The sequence below is a fragment of the Micrasema longulum genome, unplaced genomic scaffold (genome assembly GCF_059751315.1).
Source record: "Micrasema longulum isolate JH-2025_06_02 unplaced genomic scaffold, ASM5975131v1 h1tg001775l, whole genome shotgun sequence".
Taxonomy (NCBI): Eukaryota; Metazoa; Arthropoda; class Insecta; order Trichoptera; family Brachycentridae; genus Micrasema; species Micrasema longulum.
In genome coordinates, this window is record NW_028278950.1 from 191,842 (window position 1) to 208,360 (window position 16,519).

At 31.5% G+C, this 16,519-nt stretch overlaps 2 protein-coding genes across 3 annotated transcripts in view; one reads left to right on the plus strand and one right to left on the minus strand.

Moving 5' to 3' along the window:
* The window catches only part of LOC148274035 (DCN1-like protein 4), a 45,106-nt gene that overhangs the window by 27,921 nt on the left and 666 nt on the right, over nt 1-16,519 (minus strand). The window contains exon 1 of one of the 2 annotated variants that reach the window (XM_088237716.1): nt 4,256-4,273. The exons of the other annotated variant lie outside the window; for it this stretch is intronic. The gene's annotated coding sequence lies outside the window, so the exon portion shown is untranslated. Of the gene's footprint in view, nt 1-4,255; nt 4,274-16,519 lie in introns of those variants that run through there. 2 annotated transcript variants of the gene reach the window in all.
* The window catches only part of LOC148274036 (uncharacterized), a 296,176-nt gene that overhangs the window by 4,191 nt on the left and 275,466 nt on the right, over nt 1-16,519 (plus strand). The gene's annotated exons all lie outside the window — the stretch shown is intronic.

The following is a 16,519-nucleotide window of genomic DNA, read 5'->3' on the forward strand; positions in this document are numbered from 1 at the left end:
AGGTAAAAAAGTAGACGGAAATGGATGGAAATTGAACTGACTATAACTTGGAAAAAAAGATTTTGTTTAGACGGAAACACGAACGCATGCAAGGCTTACAGCTTATAATTTTTATCTTTAATCTTTTTTTCCCCAATAAAAATCGATTGGAAAACACAAGTGAGTTTTAATGGAACTCCGGATAAGAGGGAAAAGTCTCCGTTTTCGCTGAAAAGTACTTTTTCAAGTGAACTTTGTTCTCAATTAAAAGCCAGGTGAAGCGAATGATTTGAATGCGAAGACCGTGGGACGTCTTTCAACCTTAGGGCTGTCTCAGAAACCCTTCACATTTTAGGGTCTGAGTTTGAAGGGTCTTAAGTCTGGGCGTGCCTTTGTATTAGTATCCGATAACTTTCGAGTACACACTCAAAATTTATCAATTTAATAGTTGTAAGCAATCAATAATATTGATCACAAAAGTTACATATTACATTAACAGAGATGGGTAACATTTTAGAAGAAGAAATATGGAAGTCTAGGCATTTGCATGGCGATGACCTTTCATTGGCTGGTTTAAGGAGCCACGTTACACACTGTGTAACATTCATCATTTTGTCCACGTTTAAACATCTATACTTCTTAAATTTTTCAGTCTGTTGTTTTTTATTTATTTTTAATAATTAAGACAGTCACACTAAATAAAACATTTTTTTTTTTCAATTGCAATCTGCTTTCATGAATTAAATGTATCTTATAACTGTAACTTTCCAAAAAAGAGACTAGCTCTCATGCTTACTCCGTTAAAGTTATTTAGTAATTTGTTGTTATACAATTTCAATCAAAGAAATAAATAAAATACAATTGATATTAGATGTTACAAATATATACACCCTTCATATACATTATACATACTCACATATACATGTATACACAAACATACATTATTACATAAATTCTATGGATGAAAAAAAATATCTTGGGGTTTAATTAAATAAACATTTTAATTTCAAAGCACATTCTCAATATGTAACGAAAAAATTAAAAAAATTATATTCATTTATGGGAAGACAAAATATAATAGATATAAAGAGTAGTCTTTTTACGGTCTTCTTATAAAGAGTAGTTATTTAGTAGTTTAAAGTATTATAATTTCGAATACACCTGAGAAAAAAAAAGAAAAAAACGGAAAATCTAGCAAAACAGCCATAGATAAAGCAAGTTTTTTATAGAAACTTAAAGTATTTATTTCAAGTAGTTTTTTTTTGACATTCCACCTTACCACTTACTATTTTTTTACTCTTGTGTGGCTGTGATGTCACACTAGTCTACATACGATACAAGACTTGATATATCTCTCTTATATTTTTAAATGATAAAGTTGTATTTTTTTAAATCTTCAAATTGACATTTTCCCACCGGATGCTAAAAGTAAAATTTGTATGTATAACTATGCTGGATTTTAATATAAAAAATTATCTTCGCTACACGAAGAATGAATGTCCACTAATACAGCAATAAATTTATACAAGAGAGAACTCGTAGCAAGAAAGACAGAGACGCTGTTCTGTGGCCAGTGTTTGTGTGACAAATTCAGTCGGTTATTGACAGTGACGGGGGACGCGCGGATCAAAAATGAGCGGCAAATTTATGATTTTTAATTTATTTTGCAATAACAGGGCCAAATTATTTGTTTATTTGAATAAGTTATTTAACGTTATGTCTCTACGTTTTTTTTTTAAATGTGTGAACTTTAGAATATTCCACCTTTGACTTGAGGTAACACGTTGTTGCCTCACCGCGCGCATAGGAATTATTTACCACAGCCTTTTCATAGTTAAATAATGTTGATCATTGTTGATATAAATATTGTTTTTAAATCACAGGGTGAAAAAAAAGTAATCAGTTTCACTTCTCACCTCTCCGGCTATCTCTATCTATGCAAAAAATATGTCAATCGGTCGCTCTGTTGAGACAAAAACGAAAAACAAACAAACAAACACACTTTCGCATTTATAGTATTAGTATGCCATAGAATTATATATATATTTATTTTTTTTAAATATTTTATTTGGGATTTTTACAGCTATTACATAAACAAAATAAGTAGAAAAATATTAACAATACTTAAGCCAATTAAAAAAATCCACTGTAAATCTAATGACACATAATATATAAGAAAAGAGTTGACGTAATTGTATGTGTGTGACGTTTGTATTCATGTGTATGTTAATGTTTGTATGCGTAAATTAATGAGGGAGAGGGTGGGTGGGTGGGTGTGGGTGCGTAAGTGTAAAAAAAAATTAGTTTAAAACTTGTAAATATATTAAAAATGGTGTAAAAAAGAGCTTGGTAAAAAGTTTGAAACCTTTTTGTTAAAATTTAAATCTAGAAATGTTATAAATTGTATTTTTTAAAAGTAAATTAAATTTCAAAACCGTATTCTGCAAAATTAGCATTTTATTTTAAAATTTAACTGATACGCACTGAATGAATAATGTGCGACGAGTCCCATACAATACGAGTACTGTAGGTAACCACAAAATGCAGTAAATACGATATAATGTCAACAATAAAACAAGGTTTGACAATACGCGAACGTTGGTTCAAAACGAACATACAAATACATATTATATGCACCTATATAATATATAAATAAGAATAACATATAAGTTAGATAGAAATGATTCGAATTATAAAAATCAGGTGTCACAAACAGTGCATTAATTCAATATGGTACAAAATTCAATCCACCCTATGTAATTTTTTCGTTCGGGGTCTGAAATGGGCTTATATCGCAAATATAAGGGTCTGATTAATGAAAAAATAAAAATAAGTAGCGATTTTATAAAAGTGTTGTTTTTACATTGGTTATGCTATTATTCAACTAACTTATTACGTTTTTTAAATTTCACCTAGCTTTGTATAACCATTCGGTATTTTCACTATGAATCGATCGATCATTCAACCCGTAAAAAAACGATTCTCCTTAAATTTATGAAGCTGCTTAAAAAGTGCTGATAATATCCAAATTATGGAGAATCAATAAAAAAATAATTGAGATAAATGAAAGGAAAGTGAATGAGAAAAGAATTGTACGAAGAAAAGCAAGATCAAAGAAGGATGTTAATGTTCGATTGGAATCAGAATTAGTTTATGGATGAAAGATAAAACGAAAGGAAAGCTCTTTTTTCAATACTACTACTTGATCATTTTGATACGAGGTCGTCCATTCGTAGTACTTGCTAGTCAACCCTCCTGCAAAGCGATTAATTTGTCACTCTTGACTCGCGATGACACCCTTGCCATGTCCGCCTAGATTATGCGTATTTTTACCTTTTGTAAATTTAAAAAGATTTTAAGACTGTTTAGATTAGGTGTTATATATACTCATAAATGCCAATCTGTTAAGGTTTACATAAGCTTGATGATTGGCTAAAAAAAAAAAATACACCGCGTCGTAAAGAAACCACTGCCTCGTTATACGGAAACCGCGCATAAGAAACTCGGAATTTTTACAAATTTGATTATTTGTACCACGTTATATAAAAAACGTGCTAAGCAAATTTCAGAAATAATGAAATTGTACGTAAATCAAAAAGATTCATTTGTTATATAATGGCATTACACCGAAATATAAAAAAATAATTATCGTAATCCAAGTTTTAAAGGACACGTTCAATTATAAAAAAAATGAACACAAACATAATACAAATGGCGGTAAATATTTATAATTTTACATGTCGTGAGCACACAAAAAAAGCCAGGACTCTTTTTGTGAGCAAATCACGATAGAAGTTTTTCCTAGTCTCAAACTAATAGTTTTGCTATTTAGTACATTTTGGATTTAAAGTTTTTTTTTATTTTTTTATTTATTTTATTTATTTTTATTTTTGCACCACAACAGGCCAGGAGGCCCAATTACAGTGGTGATCCACATCACAGAACACCCAGGCTTGAGAAAAATCACATTTTAATTTTTGTGTTCTCACCGGGAATCGAACCCGGAACCTTCCGTGCGTGAGTCAAGCGTCTTGACCACTACACCACGGAGGCCGCCAATGTTTTGCTTGCCATGTGGTGGGAAAATGAATTCCTACGCTGATGCGGGGCGAGAAATTGCGGAAGGCGAAGCCCTAGGGCCTCTACAATATTATTTAGCGGAGTGGACTGTATTTTACTTTTGATAAAATAAGTGAATATCCTCGATATGCGGTATGCAGTGTCAATCGGTCACAACCCCAACGAATGAAATGGATTAGGAATGGATGCCACTAACCTGGTTCGTTCTTGATGGAATTGAGGTGGTCCGACTGGTCAATGCGAGCGGCACCAACACTAGGACAGGCCCCCGATCTGAAGCAGAACACTGGTGGTTGGTGGCAACAAAGTCTATGATGCGGCACACGTTCAACGAAATAAACGCGCGATTCATGACACGAGGTCTTAATGTGACGGGTGATCAAATGAAACTGATGAGGGAAGTGAACAGTGGTTGTGGGTACAGAGGATGTTTTTATTTATTTATTTTATTTTATTTTATTAATGTAGACGTTGTGACAATACTTAACCAATGCGTACCCACATAATTCGCAATCAACCTTTATAAAGGGAGCACTTAGTTGCTCTGAAACCCGTCGGCAATTAAACACAAAATAAGTGGTTAAGAACAAATGATTTTGTTGTAATTAGAAAATATAACATTTATGAAATTCTTTAATTAACAAATTTAACGACTTAACTTTCTTTGGTAATTATATCATTTTAACGAATGGTTTAACAACTTAAAGCTCTAAACTAATCCAAGATTCTTTAAGATTGCGCAGTAAGAAATTAAAACTTTGATTTGAGAATTGTGTTGCATTTTCTCACAAAGCAACCTCAGTATTTTCCTAGACTAATGGTATAGACGGCAATTTAGCGTGTCTTGAGATTTACTTAAATTTTGAGATTTACTTTTGATATAAGATGTTAACATAAGTTTTGTGCGTTTTTTAGCAAATTTAAAAATGAACACCGAAAGAAAAACAAAATGGTAAAGGTTCTACGTTATATGAAAGAATTTCGTGCTTTATATTATATTGTGTTTGCTTCTACATTACATGGGTAATTTTACTTGATTTCATCTATACGTGTTATGTCGGGTCCCCCCGACGGTGGCGATCATTTAGGAGAAAGCTTCCTTATCCCGAGCAGTGCAATACAGCTCCTCTACAGTTCTAATCCTGGTTCATGCACGAAAGTTTTGAAGCAGGAAAGCTGTTTTCCTTCAACTCCCCTACGTCCCTTAATCTTCTTCATGACAAGCTGAAGTATGGCATATTTATCATCTGTCAACACATGGCCAAAATATGAAATCTTACGGAGCTAAACAGCTGTGAATAGTTCTCTATTAGTTTTTCCTCTATGTAATATTAAAACTTCATAGTTGGTAATCACATCAGTCCAAGATATTCTTAACATTCTACGGTGGATCCACATTTCAAATTCTTCAAGGTGGTTTATAATGTTAACTTTAAGAGTTCACGCTTCTACACCGTACAGTAAAACAGACCATATTTAACATTTGACTGATCGTTTTTTCAGCTTAAGTTTTATATTATCGTAACAAATAAGATTTTTTGTTTTGTTTAGTCCTGTTCGGGCTGCTTCTATTTTACATTTTATCTCAATGTCTTGATTACAAGCCTCCAAAATGAAATGTCAAGTAGATGAAAGTTAGCATTTTCGACACTTCTTTCTGCTTACGTTCAATCGAGGGAATAAAGCTGCTCGCGATATATACGATTAAAAAAATGCAAAAAAAATAGACTCTATAAAGCTATACGGAACTTCATACAGCAAATGACAGCATCAAACGACAAACAGCTCAATAACCCGGAAAAACTCTTCGTAAATTCAGTACTTGTCTTTAAATATTTAGACACATATCTTAAATTGATAGTAACGTTAACGATTTTCACTCTTAAAAGACTGTGGTAAATAATCCCTTTGCGTGCGGTGATGTAACATCGTGTTACCACTAGTAAAAGACGGAATATTCTGAAGTTCAGACATTTGAAAAAAATGAAAAACATGGAAACATACTGTTTAATAATTCGTTTTTCATAACTTATGCGAATAAACATATAATTTAGCCTCGTTATAGCAAATAAATTAAAAATTACAAAAACGCCGATTATGTTACGCGCGTGCGCCCCCTATCATTGTCATTAACCAACTGAAGGCTAAATCTGTTTTAGACGACACCCGCCGCAGAACAGCGTCTCTGTCTTTCCTGTTATGACTTATATCTTCGTGCTCTCTCTTGTGTTAGGTATATGTATAGATGTGTTGCTGAATTAGCGGACATTCATTCTTCGCGTAGCAAAGATAAATATTTTTTGAATAAACATTTAGCATAGTTATACAAATTTTACTTTCCAAGTCGGGTGTGAAAATGTCTATTTGAAGATTACAAAAAATACGAATTCATCACTCAAAAAAATTAGAGAGATATATCAAGTCTTGTGTCCTATGTCGACTTGTGTGACATCACAGCCACACAAGAGTTAATAAACAGGTGACCTAAGAACTGTTATTTGTACAGTTCCAACCGAGGAATCAAATTCCCAACTAAACAAATGTATTTTCCAAATCTACGTTTGAGGTTTTCCCGCAAAGAGTTTTAAGAGGGCTAGGTATTTGTGTACCTGTCGGTACACATGGTAAACTGATATGATAGAAAGTGCTGTTGGGGTAGTTTTGATTGATTAACCCTTCGCTCGAGTCGGTAACAACAGGGGTGCTTCCATCGCGTGTCACCCATGCAAAACAAATATAATCAATTACCACCTCAGCACTAAAATAATTGGAGTAAAATGCTATTAAATCACTGTAAATTTCTCAGCGACAGAAATAAGCGATTATTCTTTGAATAAATACGATTAAGAAAATAACAATTGGTGGGCCGCGATTACAAACGATTTATTAAGGAAAATCGATATTTATGTACGAAAATAAAAATGTTAAGTATCTTCGTCGGTAACTTGTAATTGAAGATGTTTTTTAAAAATAATTAACACATCAATGACTTAGTTCCATAGAGCGATAACTCAAAAAATATATTTTAAAAAAGCTCCACTATAATTCTATAAAGGTCGACTCTTATAAATTGACGGTGTTCTTTTGTAAGACATATGTTTTCATATGGATTAACATAAATTTAACAATCTCTCAGCTCTGTAACCAATTTATTTTTATTTACTTATTCAAATGCAAAATCTAAGTTACTATGGGTTGAACATATTGTAGTTCTTCAGGTAAAAAAAATATGTTGAGTTGAAATGTATTGCATACAAATTTAATATGATATTATACTAAATTTGTCGATGAGATATTCAAAATAACTGAAATGATTTAAAAAAATAACAATACAAAACGAAAATCGTTATCCATATGAACTGTTAGTAAATAGAAAAAAGATGCAAACAAACTTTCACGTTAAATAAGAACGTATATAAATATTAATGATTATTTATCGTAAAACTGAGAATCAAAATAAAAGTAATGATATTTTTTAAACCGTTTTAAATAAAACGTTGAATTTGACAAAAAATAATGTTAAACATTTTAAACACCAATTGTAATTGAAAAGAAAATAAAATTGGACGAGTATAATAATGAATGGAATAAAATTAAAATAAATTATCAATAATATTTAAAAGCAAAAATTTGAATCGATTAACAATTATTAAAATAAAATAAAAGTAAAAGTATAAGCTTAAAACAAAACTAAATGGTGTAATATCTGATGGGTAGAATTTTTTTTTTGAATCCATAATAATTAAAAACAAAATATGACGTTACAAAATAATAATAATGAATTATTTAACGTTGTGATATTTTGCATAAAACGTTGGGATAATTTGGATAACAACTTTAATTGTGAAACAAGTAATTATAACTAGTAATTAATATTTTACATAAGTATCATCATCATACATAAGTATCATCAGATGATCTAAACCGTTTGACAGAATACTATTTGAAAAATCGTATTAACGTCAATGTATCAAAGTGTTTGCTTATTTCTTTTTCGCGAGGTCGACATCCAATCCCATATCATTATATATTATCAAACCAACCTGTTCAGATAGTTGATACCGTACGCGATCTGGGTGTTATTGTTGATAGCAAACTTACATTTGAGAATCACTTCGATGACATACTGACCCGTGCACATAGAAACCTTGGTTTTGTACTTCGTACATGTCAGGTATTTAATGATATCGCGTGTATTAAAATGGTCTACTTTGCTCATGTTCGCAGTTTGCTCGAGTATGCCTCTTCTGTTTGGTCTCCACAATATGTCACACATAAAGAAAAGTTTGAGAAAATTCAATGGACATTTCTTAGACATCTTAACTGGAGATGCAGGTATACCGATCTCAATTATATGTCTTCCTGCAAAAAACACCACTTGCTTACTTTAGAAGATCGCCGTCTACTGTTGGACATGGGGGTGCTTCATGACATACTCAGTGGACGCCTTGATAGTCCGGCTCTTTGGTCAGAGTTATCATTAAATGTCCCCGGCTACCGCACCCGTCACACGTCGAGCTCTCTATTTCATGTGCCAGCAGTTCGTACGAACTATGCCCAGAACTCTCCACTTATACGTTTTGCTAGTGAATATAATTTGAACTTTCCCCTTATTGATCCATTTGATTGTAAAAAAATAACATTTAAAATGCGCGTCTTAAAACATTCTTTTTTGTCTTATACTTAGTTTCAATAATAAAGTTTTATTTTATTTTATAAAATTTTATCTCTATTTCTTAATATTTTATATATATTTATATTTTCGATACCTGACACCCTCTTTCCAATATAACACCCACACACCCACCCTCTCACTCACTTACACTCACACAAACACACTAGTATGTATTGTACGTGTATTTAATGTATTTCTGTGGATATCTGTCATTGGTTTTATTCTCTGTATATGTTATTTGTTATATTTGTATTACATGTATTACTGTTGATATCCCCAATAAATAAAATAAAAAAAAAATTACCTTTCCGCACCTAATGATGCATATGGCACTGCATTGGTACACCAATCGCAATATTTCTTGATCATTTTTGTTACACGAAGGTAAGGTGATCGGTTTTAAGCTTTTTATCTTCTCAATTTTCGTGAAGTATTTTACGCCAAAGTGGTGTGTTTTTTCGTAATGTTCAGTGATACGGGGTTAGGTAAGGTCGTTTCAATCATCTTTAAGTGTACAAGAAGGCAATACGGTCAGTTTCGGGCTTCTATTTTAAGTCCACAAAGAATAAAATATTGCAGTTTGAACAACAATTAAAATCACTATTTTGCGTCCGGGTTCTTTCTATATAATGTTGTAATGCAAAATATAAGTTTGTATAAATCTTGAAAAACTCCCTGGGATACTTTAATTATATATGAATGTACACACATATATTTGCATATATTATTGAAAGTGGAATATACAGCCTTTATAAAACCTATTCAAGATCAAATATTAAAAAAGTCAATGTCACATTTTTCGCACATCCGTCGTTGTTCTACGATAACGACGAAATTTCGTCAATTTTTAATAAAAATTTTCTCCATAAAAGAATTGAAGCACATTCTGGGACATTTTAAACTACAAGACTTAACTTTTTAAAAAAAGAATTAATAAAAAGAAAAAACCATCCCAATCTATTATATTGTCTTCTCTGTGCTATGCTAATATTTGCTATCTTGACGCCATTACGGAACTCATAGATCATCTGAAGTGTTTGCAGAATCAAAGCATCCGCTTTATTCTTAATTTCAGAAAGTATGACCATGTATCACCCTTTCGTTCCGAACTTGAGTTGCTTCGTTTTTATCAGCGCATAAACTTTCAATCTCTCTCACTTCTTTATAATATTTTTCGCAACCCAACCCGCTCCAAAACATCTTGCTGAGAGTTTCATTTACCTTTCTCATAATGGTCTTTCGCTTCGCTCTTCTCAGGAGAGAACTTTCTATTCCTCGGCATAGCACATAATTCTTAGCTATTCCTTTTCTGTCCAAGCTGCTATATTTTAGAATGGGCTACCTCTTCATATGAAAAATGCACCTTCTCGAGCCACCTTCAAGAAACGACTGAAACTTTATTAAATATCCTCAGAATCCTACCTAATCCTCCAGAACTACCTGAACTTAACTGTTTTTTTTTAAATACATATTTTTATCTCTTTTTCATTCCTTGGTTCTTTTTTTTTCTCCTTTCTAAACTCATTATCTGATTCTACATTCCTTTAATATGTATTAGATAATGTATTTTTATTTAAAAGTTAATATGTGCAAGCCTTATCTCCCAATTTAAAAAAAAGCTGTTGTTTTTAATTGAATAGGTTTTTTTTATGTTTGTATCATTTAATATATATTTATGGTTTTTTAGTTCAAAATTTTGACCAACTCTTCCTCTTTTGTTTGCTGAAAGAAATTGCTTTTAGCAATAAGTCCGAAAAAGTAATTTTTCTTTGTACTTGAAGTTTTAAATAAATAAATACAATGAATAAATCACCAGACAATTTTTCAGATTAAAAAATACAAGTCTTTACTTACGTGCTTTATTCTAAGTAGATTTTTATGTCATCTAAAATCCGTAGGTACCTGTGAAGCATAATACTTTTAGATCATCTAAAATCTGTATCAGAAAACCATTACACGGTAAGTTCATCTAAAACCTGTACCTTAGAAGCATAAAACAGCCTTTCCATTTTCCATCAAAGTTTGCATCAATTCTGATCATAGACGCTTTTAAATTACGAGTTCATATTAACGGCTGCGTCAATTGAATTATAAGTAATTTGACTATTTTTCAAGCCTAAACTTAAATTTCTTTTCCTAATAAGTTTCAGAAAAAGCTACCGAGAAGCATAAAACTGTTGTGGCATTATTTTTTGTTCATTTAAAATAACTACTTTTTTAATGTATAATTACATGATCTCAAATTAATAAACCTCTATTTGATATTTAAAATGGTAAGTGACTGAAACTGTTATAATTTTATTTAAATCGCAGTCGAAATACGGTGATTGAATTTTTTGAGGCAAAATCTCTTTTGTAAAATCATGATAATGGCACTAAAAGTATTATCCTTCTTAGGTTTATTAAGGTAGGATTGTTAATAGCAAAAAAAAAACAGTTGTAGCCTTTATATTTTATATTAACTTGCTTTTTTAAGAAGAGATCGCAAAAAAGCTCATTCAGATTGTATTGTTGATGGACAATGGGCACCCACCAATATACTATTGAACTTAAAAAGATCACGGAATTCCGTTTCCTATTATCATTTACTTCCGTATATCGTGTTTGGAGTATTTCCAATAAGAAAGTACTTCTTGTTGTAAGTCTAGTTTATAAAGACGTACAAGAAGGTGGAGTTCCTATTGGTCTTCAAAAACTCTTCTATATATTATTTTTAACTGACGATTGCATCATCACTGTATTCATAGGAGCTGTTTTTTTGTTAAAGCTCTTGTTAACATCAAATGATCACTTACTTCAGTTGAATTTAATTGAATTTGACTCTCCAACTTTGGTCCATAGGTTTATGACGAATTAATACATTTAATTATATCAATTGAGATTATTCTTATAATTCTTATTTTTAAAGGTGAGAGTCAGTGCTATACAAGCTCCTGACATCACTGCGACTTATGAAGATCTATTGTGATGATCAATTGAGATACTTTAAACATTATTTTGAAAACCCATTTAATTCCGACGCCTTTCATACGAGTCACCAAAAGATTAATTCCGTAATCATGCAATCAACACCGCTTATTTCAATGTTATTTATTACAGATCACATTGAAAGGATTATTCGTACCTTTTATTAGTATCTTTTGTGGATTTATTTCTATATTACTTTTCTCTTCTTATTTTCCACATCCACTCCATGTAGACGTGCGGATATCGTTAGGCACCTTCAGGAGATCCATTGCCTTTCAGCTTTTTCGCCTCCTTTCACGTCAATTTCACGGGCGCCTTCTAGGACGCAGGAGCACGCAAATGTGAAGAAGAGCCATCTTGGGTTCAGGCTTTCCTGAGACATCCACACCACTGAACCTTCAAGACGCTAACCATAGGAGGCAGCGGCGATCGTCCTCGGACTTCAATGTTGGTTATAAACTCAAACCACCATGTACATAATATTCTCCGATGTTTACCCAAAGATTATTTTCTTCGTCTTATAAAGTTTTGCGGAATAAATGCCAAAACCTCATTTATTATAACGACCCTACAATTGCGCATTTACATAGTTAAACCTGAGATTATACCCAATATCGCGGAGCAGTAATAATTTTGAATGCTTTAGCGCACGAAAGCTGCCCCTGCGTTGTGTACCGTAAATATTTTTTTTATCAGAAACTAACGATCTTACTTCTTTAATAATTCCGAGGAGTTTGTTGCTATCCTCAAAATCCCGACGGTAAACATTATTAATTTGATCAAAATAACCTTTCTAAACTTTGTTTGTGAGCATTTTAATCAATGATTCAACCTCTGAAGAGTACAAGAGAAATCAGGGTTTATGTTGATATGTAGCTGAAACAATTTTGAATGCAAATTTTATAAAATCAGCGTGAGTCGAGAGTTATAATAAAAAAAATATTTGAATACTTTAAGAGTACATTCTTTTCAAATATTAATCTTATTCGGAATTATAGGGATCATCGTCAGTGCTCCTGAAGTCACAACTTTTTAGGTCTTTTTTTAAAAACCGTGGTTTTGGATAACATTACGACTTGTTTCATTTTTCAAGCGACACAATGCTATTTGCAGAATTAAATACAATTACTTCAACACGCAAACATGTATATAATACACAGAATCTTAAATGTATGAAAGTAAAAAGAAAGTGTTCAATTATTAAGGGTATGCTGTAGTATTACAAATGTTAAAACTCTAATAAAGTTGCCAAACTTTATGTTTATAAACCTACAAGGTTCATGCAAATTAAAAAAAATATTATGATCAATAGGAAGGCTAAAAAAAAATTAAAAAATGGCGTTTTAAAGTTAAACGAAATTAACACATTACATCAGAGATGAAGAACACTTTAAAGAAGGCAATATAGAAGTCAAGGCATCCACAGGGCCCATGACCTGTCATTGGCTGGTTTAAGTGGCATAGTAAAGAGACTCCCGGACGAAATAAAGAATAGAGATATGAATAAAAACAAAGTAAAATTGGTTTTCAAAATCTTTTTCTTAAATTCTAAGTTTAGTCTGTAAAAAAAAAAAAATTATAAAAAATGGGGAAACCAAACAATTTAAAACAGTGTCAAAAAAAGTGTTTGTTTATTATTTTTTATATATTTCGTTTTCAAAAAAGACTTGATTTACTTGTATTTAATTTTTTTTTAAACTTTTATTTTATTGATATTTTTAAGATTTTTTAAAAAATATTTTATGTAAACATTTATTATATTGTGTTACAAAAATGTTTAAAGAGAGGAATCCCTGCAAAAAAACTGCTTTTGCAGTTTGGCGGGAATTTAAAAAAAAAATTGTTTAGAATTTAAAAAAGAAAAATAAATAAAAAAAATAAATAAAGAAAAAGTGGCCACTCCACACACCGCGTAACATTCACCATTCCGCCTATCTTTGAACATCCATATTACTTCAACTCTTTCATCTGTTGATGATTGTGAAGTTAAAGAGCTGAAACCTTTATTTATGCGGGTGAGATTCATCTAATTGAATTATTTCACCTACATACTAGGCAACGCCTGAAATTTTTATTTTTTCAATTTCTATACTTCTTCATGGACCAGGTGGATTTATCAACATTAATTAATTCAATTAGATGAATCTCACCCGCATAAATAAAGGTTTCAGCTCTTTAACTTCACAAACATCAACAGATGAAAGAGTTGAAGTAATATGGATGTTCAAATATGGGCGGAATGGTGAATGTTACGCGGTGTGTGGAGTGGCCACTTTAACTTCACAAACATCAACAGATGAAAGAGTTGAAGTAATGTGGATGTTCAAATATGGGCGGAATGGTGAATGTTACGCGGTGTGTGGAGTGGCCACTTAAACCAGCCAATTACAGGTCATGGGCCCTGTGGATGCCTTGACTTCTATATTGCCTTCTTTAAAGTGTTTTTCATCTCTGTTGTAATGTGTTAATGTTAACAGCTCCCCAGGGAGTTGAATCCAGTCCTTGTCTGCGAAAATTTGGACAAACTCAAAATATTGTTGTTAAACGAAATTTCCTACGGAAATTAAAAAATAAATCAACTTTCAATTAACACTGGAAAAACTACATTTTTTGTTTTAATCTTTTATATAACGTTAATTTATAATATTTTAGTGAAAGCTTTTCTCAAAGTACATGAGCTAACCTAGTTTCTAGATTTTATACAAAACAATAACATTTTTAAAAATAAAATTACTTATCGTATGATACGAGTTGGTTCTATAACTCAAGTATTTAATGGAATTCTTAAGTGATTTATAGGTAGTAAAATAAAATTTATTTCACTTTTGAGGACATAGCGGTTTATTACCGTTTATGATCGTGATGGCCATAAACGCGAGAAAGGCTTCATTTACCTTGAATTTATAAAGCGCAAAAGTCAATATTGGTAATGGATAGGATGATTTGAAAGTTATTATCTTGTTAATACGTCAGTAGGTACCTAGGATTTATGCTAAGCATAAAGAGTACCTCATCTCACAACTTGATACCAGATATAAACTTCTTAAGAAATCCATTTTCATGCAAATAATTCTTTGAATTCACCAGTAATAAATAAGCAACAGCTTCAGAAAAAAGGTATTACAAATGTCAATAATATTTCATATTACATTAATTTTAACGTCAATTCAAGTTCAATAATAAAGGAAGAAATGTTTTAGTAATTATTTTCTCAATTACGCTGTTTAAAGGAATTTAAATTTGATAATATTGGTGGCCTCCGTGGTGCAGTGGTTAACCTTTCGACCCCTGAACATAGATTTGGTAGAGTTTGTGAACTTTTTGTTTTTGAATTATGTTATTTATAGCTTGAAAAAAATTATGTTTTTTTTTTGGTTTTGTTTTAAACTCTATATAAACATTAAAAAAAACTGTGGTAAAAATTTGTACCGTCGGCGTCGGGGAAATGCATGAAACCTGTTATTTTTGAATGCGGTATATTTTTAAAAAAAAAGAAAAACCAACGTTTTAATCTAACAAAAAAACACTGTAAAAAAACGCTTACTTGCCATCATCATTATAATATTCAAATTTGTAAAGGAGTATTAATTTCATACACCCAAACATGTGACAGATCTACGAAAAAATGATCCCTTAGAGTCATTTAAAAAAAAAAAATTACTTCAAATAGCCGAACCTACTGAAGAACGTCCAAATATGTACCAGCAGTGATAAGTTACATCAAATCACCATAATGCGACGAATAAAAAAAGCAAAACGCTTGAATCACGCACGGATGGTTCCGGGTTCGATTTCCAATGAGAACACTAAAAAATAATGTGGTTTTTATCAGGCCTGGGTGTTTTGTGCTATAATATACCACTGTTATTGAGGCTCATGGTCTGTTGTGGTGCAAAAATAAATAAAATAATATATAGGGTGTAATTTTATTTTGTTTCGAATACAAACAGGTGCACAGGTTATAGTTTATATTTAGAAAAACAAAAAGGAACAGAGAATACATTAAAGGGCCTGCCATTTAATTATATGTAATCCCTTAAATGACATATTGAGTAATTTAAAGAATGTTCTTAATAAAAATTTAAAGAAAATAAATACCGACAAAACAAAGAGATAGTGAGAAAAGAAAATCAGAAAAAAGGCGAGAAGTATTAGAAGATGAACGAAGAAAAGTAGAAGTGTAAAATTACATTTGATATTATTACGAGAAAAAAAAAATCTGTTATTCTGAATCAAGTTTGTTAATTCTTTTCTGTCCTGCATTTGTTCTTGTTTTTTTTTATCGTCGTCTTGTACGTTTCTTATTTCATGTCCACCCTGCTAAAAATCGAACCCAGGAATCCAAGAACGGTAGGCGAATGGGCTAACTACTACTCTACGAGGCGGATTCATCTCCATTCGTTTTCTCTTTTCAGGATTTTTCCTGAAAATAGTCAAAAAGTCTGGTTCTATTCAGACAGACTTAACAACTAGATTATATGTTTTTCTACGACCTTTCTCATGTTTGACGCGAACCTTTTCAAAAATATTATCGATGAAATAAATAAAACACATTGACTTTTTTCTTTTCGTTTTTGCCACAAATGGCATTTTATCGTTTTTTAAGCCGCTTTGATAAAGGGAATAAAATTCTTCATAGTTGGAATAAAAGTCCGAGTTTACGAGAGAAGGTAACACCTTTTTAGATGTCGTATTTATCGGGTTGTAAAGTGGTGGCTTTAATTTTTTACTGAAAAAATGTACAACACCTAAACTTAAAGTTACAATACCTCTATAATAATAGTTACTTATTTATTTATTCACAGCTGTAGCCGATTG